Source organism: Oryctolagus cuniculus, chromosome 12, assembly GCF_964237555.1.
Source record: "Oryctolagus cuniculus chromosome 12, mOryCun1.1, whole genome shotgun sequence".
Taxonomy (NCBI): domain Eukaryota; kingdom Metazoa; phylum Chordata; class Mammalia; order Lagomorpha; family Leporidae; genus Oryctolagus; species Oryctolagus cuniculus.
Genome location: NC_091443.1, coordinates 103,075,374 through 103,082,212, shown reverse-complemented (window position 1 = coordinate 103,082,212; position 6,839 = coordinate 103,075,374). Strand labels below are relative to the sequence as shown.

Below are 6,839 nucleotides of genomic sequence, written 5' to 3'. Positions count from 1 at the left end.
AAAGGGGAGCTCTCGTACTGTGGTCGTGGGACACAAGCTAGTACAGCCATCGTGGAAACAGTCTAGAATTTCCTCCAAGAACTGGGAATACATTTGCCACGCGGTCCAGCAACCCCACTCCTGGGTTTGTATCCAAAAGGAGACGAAGCCAGCACGTTGCAGCAGCAGCTGCTCCTGTGTGTTTGTTGCAGAAGCATTCATGATAGCAAGATCTGGAATCAGTCCAGCTGTCCATCAACAGACAGATGGAGAAAGAAAAGGTGGGAAGGAAGACGACTCAGCCCCACGGGGATGAAATCCCGTCCCTTGCAGCAACACGGGTGGGGGTGCAGGGCGTGGCGTTAAGGGAGATATGTGAGGCAAAAGGCAAATACCACGTGTTCTCACTCATCTGTGGAAGCTGCAATGTCGGTCTCATGGACGTAGAGAGTGGAACAGCGGTTACCTGGGCCGGCGCTGGGGCACAGCAGGTAAACCCACCCCCCGCGACGCAAGCATCCCATATGGGCGCCAGTGCATGTCCCCACTGCTCCACTTCTGATCCAGCTTCCTGCTGATGGCCTGGGAAAAGCAGCAGAAGATGGCCTAAGTGCGTGGACCCCTGCTACCCGGGGGGGGGGGGGGCCTGGAAGAAGTTCTGCCTCCTGGCTTTGACCTGGCCCAACCCTGGCCATTGCAGCCATCTGGGGAGTGAACCAATGGATGGAAGCTTGATCTCTCTCTCTTTCTGTAACTCCACCTTTCAAATAAATAATTTAAAAAAAAGAATAGTGATTACCAGATCTTGGGGAGGCTGTAGGGGAAGGAGAACAGAGAGTGTAACCCAGGGGTACAGGTGGGGAGGAGTAAATTCGGGTGTTCCTTTTTAAAAAAAAAATATTTATTTATTTGAAAGGTCGAGTCACAGCACCAGCCCCTCTGATGTTCCCTAGCACAGCAGGGTAGCCATGGTTGACAGCAATTAATTGCATATTTCAAGTAGCTGGTAGAGGGGATTTAAATGTTCCCAACACAAAGAAATGATAAATGTCTAAGGTAATGGATGTTCTGATCGATACACAACGTATTGAAACGTCACACCGTACCCCATAAATAGCTACAATTAATATGTCAAAGATCAAAAATCTATAAAAACAAAAAAGTTTTCATTAAGTAAAATAAATAAATAACAGTTGTCAGAGTCTATCAAAAGCTTACATGCATATATGCTTTGATATGCTAATTGCTGTTTTGGAATTCACACAAGTTTACAAAGATGTATGGACAAAGACTTGCAATAGACCAGTAGTGAAGAATGAGACAGCTGCTTCCAAGAATCCCTTCGGCTACCCCAACTCAATCTTGCCACCCATCACTGTGCAGGCAGCCCACCCCGGCGTCCTGTGGGATCCTTATATTACCGTGAGGATCTTTTTTTTTTTTTTTTTTTTTTTTTTTTTGACAGGCAGAGTGGACAGTGAGAGAGAGACAGAGAGAAAGGTCTTCCTTTGCCGTTGGTTCACCCTCCAATGGCCGCCGCAGCCGGTGCGCTGCAGCCGGCGCACCGCGCTGATCCGAAGGCAGGAGCCAGGTGCTTCTCCTGGTCTCCCGTGGGGTGCAGGGCCCAAGCACTTGGGCCATCCTCCACTGCACTCCCGGGCCACAGCAGAGAGCTGGCCTGGAAGAGGGGCAACCGGGACAGAATCTGGCGCCCCCACCGGGACTAGAACCCGGTGTGCCGGTGCCGCAAGGTGGAGGATTAGCCTAGTGAGCCACAGCGCCGGCCACCGTGAGGGTCTTGACTGTCTTCTCCAGCCGCTCTGTTGGGACCCCAGGCCTAATTGCACTGGAGCAACATCGCTGTGCCCCACCCAGCCCTGTGTCCCTGGGGAACCGAACTCCCTTGTCCAACCCAGCAGGCACATCCCTGGCAGATCCATTGTTCCTAAAAGCAGCACTCTTAGGCTCTAAAGCCTTGGGAATTCCCCAGTTCCCACCAAATGAGGACATGTCCATGTCCCTCCCCCGCCCCCCACCATTCATCACCCTGCTCCCCCTAACTTCCCTAACCCTTGCCAGTCCTCCTGCTGCAGTCCCAAAGACTTGCCTTCCAACCAGCAGGCATCAGCCCCTTAACAGATGCACCTGCAAACAGCCTCTCCCCTCCCCCTCCCCATGCCCTGCCCCACCGTGCCCCTCCTTCCTGGCCTAGATTTCGACACTCAGGGAATTCGAGGACTCCCAAGAGCAGTGGTCTCTGGGGGTGACCCTCAGCCGCTGGGTTTCAGACTGGCTTCCTTGCCCCGAGAACCCGTGCAGGTGGCCACAGAAATTCTTTTAGATACAACTGCTTTCCAGAGAGTGAAGGTACCGGGAAGGACATTCAGAGCTCTGTCAGCTCCCTCCACCTCCCACCCCACCTGCCTGTCACCTGGGCCTGGGGACTGATGGAGGCGGGCTCGGCTGGGAGCTGGGAGGTCAAGGGTGACCCTACAGAGAGGGAAGGCCTGCGTGCTGAGGCAGGGTGGGACTGGGACCACGGGAAGCGTCTGGAATAGAGGAAAGGACCCCCTCAAAGAAAGAGGAGCAAAGAGATGCCCACACTTAACTCCACTTACACCAGATTCCCCTCTGTGGGGCACCCTGAACCCAGGATAGGAAGACAAAACCCCTCCCCGGCCCTCTTTCCTTTCCTCATCCTCCCTGCCTCCCCCGTGTCTTTCTGGGGGGGTGGGGGACGCTCCTGGGTGGCAGGGGCAGCCTCCAACCCTCTCCTCCCCCCCCCCCCCCGCCAGGGACCAGGCACTGACGCCACCATGGCAGAGGCCAGACTCTCTTGAGACAAGTGGAGGAATTCCCTGGCCCATGGTCAAGTGCACTTTTCTCAAGTGTGGCGGGTCCGTCAAATGACACGTTATGAAGTGGATCCTTAAGTTACAAAAAGCTTTCCTTTTTTTTTTTTTTGGCCATCACTTTAAGCACTTGCTTTTGTCCTGGCAGGTGCAAGGGGCTCCTGAGTCGTTTGAATTCAGTTCTGAGGCTGCAGGAGGCAGAGTAATTACGTCAGGAGCAACCCCAGCTGATTGCAGAAGAGGAGCCTGAGGCCCACAGAGTGACTCGGGTGCTGTAGTTGGCCAGGGACAAAGCCAGGACTGGGTCCCGCGCCCGCCTGCCTGCACCCTCCCACACCGCACGGGACCCCAGGATCACCTGAGGACGGGAACCATGTGGAGGCTGCTGACCAGGACAGGTGGGCTGACCAGTAAGCTCATGCAGCTAAACTCCAGGGCCCCCGACCCCAGGCCCCTCCCAAGGCCCTGCGTGCATTTTCTATCTGTACATTTGTGTCTGTTCTATGAGAGAGGATCTCTCAGGCCCCACCAAAACCTGGACCTGCCTCTGCTTACTGCCCAGCAGCCACTCACAGGAAGCTGAATCTCAGAAGGAAAATTCCAGAAGCCCCAGGTCTCTCCAGAATCCCCATGATGTGACTCTCTCGGGAGCAGGTCCAGGATGCTCCGGGCAGAGGAACAGGCCTTGGGGGAGATCTCCCAGAGCAGTGCAAATGGCCTGTGGTGCTTGACCTTAGAACATCCAAAGGCCTCTTCCCTTCCAGGATCCAGGGGACAGCTCTCCTGTGCTCCGAACGGTCCAGGGACTCATAATCCCATTGGCATTACCCATGGCCATCGATGACCTCGTCCCATCCCGTCCACTCTCACGGGGGACCAGAAGCCCGAGAAGGGTCAGCAGGCCCAGGAAACAGGACAGGGCACACCAGGGACGGCAGAGGAGGGAAAGGCGTATCTAAAGATCTGAGCTTGGAGGCCACCGCTGGTGGCACCCGCACAGGAACTGGCCTGCTGGGAGGGAAGCGGAGGCTGAGGCTGTCCCTTGGTCCATTCAGCTGCTGTAATAGAAAGGTTACAAAGGAAGAGGGTTGTGTGAAAAATTTCTCCTACAGGTCTGGAGCCTGGGACCCCGCCCCTCCGCGGCATCAAGCCCCCAGCAGACTTGGTGTTTGGGGAGAGCTCCCTCTGGCTCCTTGAGGATGGCCTCTAGCAGCGCCCTCATGTGGCAGACAGGGGAAAGGCAGCTCCCTTGGGCCTCTTTCACCCTCCACCTCCCTTCCATTGGGGGTCAGGATTGCAACATACCGGGAAGATACAAACTTGCAGTCCGTAGCTGGCAGGCAGAGAGAAGACGAGGAAGGGACTTTTTTTTTTTTTTTTTTTTTTTTTTTTTTTTTTTTTTTTTTTTTTAGATTTATGGATTTGAAAGGCAGAGCAATGGGGAGTGGGGGGGAGATAGAGAGAGATCTTCTATCTGCTGGTTGGATGGGCAGGACAGGAGGCGGGGCTATGGAGCAGGACTCCCAGGGGCTGGGCGCAGCAGTGGGGAGGGAGCAGTTCGTCCCAGCTCCTCTGGGTTTGTCCTGGACTTTCCGAGTTCTAGCACTAGGAGTCCCGCGTTCCTGGAAACCTCCCGGTCCCAGGCATCTGTCACCCCTCACCCCCTGGGCTTGGGCTGGCAGCAGCCCTGGGGCCTCTGTCCAGGATGGAGAACCAGGCTTCAGCCAGCTGAGGAGTCAGGACACCAGGCCGACGATGGTCAAGGCTGGAGGGCGTTTTCAGGTACAAACCATCCTTTACCACATGGGGACCCCAAAACCTTGCAGCCTTCCAAGGTGGCACCAATCCTCCGCGTTGCTTATCACACCACATGGATTCTCGGTTTTTTGTTTTGTTTCTTTTGTTTTTTGTTTTGTTTTTGTTGTTGTTGTTGTTGTTTGTTTGTCTTTGTTTTTGAGAGACAGACCCGTGCACAGAGAGAATTTCCATCCAGCTGGTTCCCCAAATGCCCCAGCGGCCAGGGGTTAGGCTGAAGCCAAAAGCTTGGAACCGGGAACCCGAGCAAGGTGAGTGGCAGGGACTCATCACGCATGAGCCATCAGCCCAGCCTCCCAGGGTGCACAGGGGCAGGAAGCTGGAGTCCGGAGCTGGAGCCCAGTATCAAGCCCAGGTGCCCTGCTGTGGGATGCGGTGTCCTAACCACTAGGCCCACCTTCTATCCCTCCTTAGATGGCTTTTAGCTCTAGGATGTGTCTAAGGCCGTGCTTCTGACAGCGTGGTGCCTGCACCAGCGCACCACCAGGGAGCTTGCGCCCCAGACCCACCGCATCAGAAGCACTGTGTTTTAGCAAGCCTTACAGCCGATTCTGGTGAGGGCCAAGTTTAAGAATCACCACTCAGGGCTGGCACTGTGGTGTAGCGGATAAAGCCACTGCCTACAGTGCCGGCATCCCATATGGGCACTGGTTTGAGACCTGGCTGTTCCACTTCCGATCCAGCTCTCCACAAATTTTTAAAGGGTGTTCGCAGCGAACTAGTAAGGATGCAGCCCTGTCATCTGTCGCCACCTCCCCGCTCCCTGCCAGGATTGCACAAAGATACTACATTCACAGGTGGGCTCAGGACAGCTCCTCTGAAGCCTTGGGAAAAGAAGGGGGAATGAGGGGCCTGTGCTGTGGTGTAGCGGGTAAAGCCGCCGCCTGCAGTGCTGGCATCCCATGTGGGCGCCAGTTCAAGTCCTGGCTGCTCCACTTCTGATCTAGCTCTCTGCCATGGCCTGGGAAAGCAGTGGAAAATGACCCAAGTTCTTGGGCCTCTGCACCTGCACGGGAGACCTGGAAGAAGCTCCTGTCTCCTGGCTTTGGATTGGCGCAGCTCCGGCCATTGCGGCCAATTGGGGAGTGAACCAGCGGATGGAAGACACCCCCCCCCCCAGCTGCCTCTCCTTCTCTCTCTGTGTAACTGTGACTTTCAAATAAATAAGTAAATCTTAAAAAAAAAAAAAAAGAAAAGAATTCCCGTGGATTTTCCAGATGCAACAGCAGCGCTGTGTGTCCACTCCTCCCCGTGTCCTGCAGGGCTCTGCTGTGGTCTGAGCATTTGTGTCCCCTCCATCAAGTTCCTGTGTTTAAAGTCCAGCCTGAAAGGCACTGGGGCTAAGAGCCGGGCCCTCTGAGAGGTGATCAACCAGGGGACTGGAGCCCCGAGAGCCCCCGCCCCTCCCTGTGTGGGAAGATGGCCGCGTACCAGAGCCTCACCAGGCACCGGACCCGCCAGGGCCTTGATCTTGGCCTTCCTGGTCCCCGGAACTGTGAGGGGGAAGTTTCTGTTGCTTACAAGCCATGGTGTTTTGTTCTAACCTGAGTGCACTAAGCGGGCTGTGGTCTCAGGCACCCAAAGGGAGTGGCCCAGCTTGGGGCAGGGAGCAGGGGGCTCCGTCTCCAATTCGGGCATCTACCCAGTGGCTGCTCTTTAAGGTAAAGGACCGATCGTGAGCCCAGCAGGGAAGGATGTTCCAGGAAGCCACGGACCCCGAGGGTGAGGACAGAACCTGCTGGGAGTACTCACTTCCTGCCCAGCCAGGCCTCCCCCCACCCCTGTTCACACCCTGTTATTTAGAGCTCCGGAAGCCGCCGTCCTCGGGACAGTGTCACCTGGACAAATTGGCCACCAGGGAAAAGTGCCCGAAAGCAGCCTGCCCAGACCGATCGATACTGAATTGCCAATGAGCGGTTTTCAATCCGAGCCTCGAGACGCCTGCTGGCTGGAACCAGCGCGGCTCACTTCACAGCCGGGCAGCCCGGGTTCCAGCCCACAGTCACGGCCAGATCGGAGGCCGGAGGGCAGGGTTCTCGACCCCGGTGAGCTGGCCCCGCAGGGGGCATTTGACAGACTCTGGACACATTCAGCTGAGGGTGCCGCTGGCATCGGCAGAGGCCAGGCTGCAGCAGGCACCGGGCAACTCCCACAGCAGAGTTGCCCGGCCCAGGTGCCCACGGGGCCGAGGAG

At 56.1% G+C, this 6,839-nt stretch overlaps 1 long non-coding RNA gene across 2 annotated transcripts; it reads left to right on the top strand.

The window, feature by feature from the left end:
- Nucleotides 1-4,263: 4,263 nt before the first annotated feature.
- Nucleotides 4,264-5,831, top strand: LOC103352493 (uncharacterized). 2 transcript variants are annotated; one of them, XR_007914820.2, is made up of 3 exons: nt 4,264-4,897; nt 5,350-5,443; nt 5,594-5,831. It is a non-coding gene; the product is annotated as an uncharacterized lncRNA (long non-coding RNA). The 2 variants fall into 2 exon arrangements; XR_007914822.2 differs by having other exon boundaries at nt 5,330-5,443.
- The last annotated feature ends 1,008 nt before the right edge of the window (nt 5,832-6,839 follow it).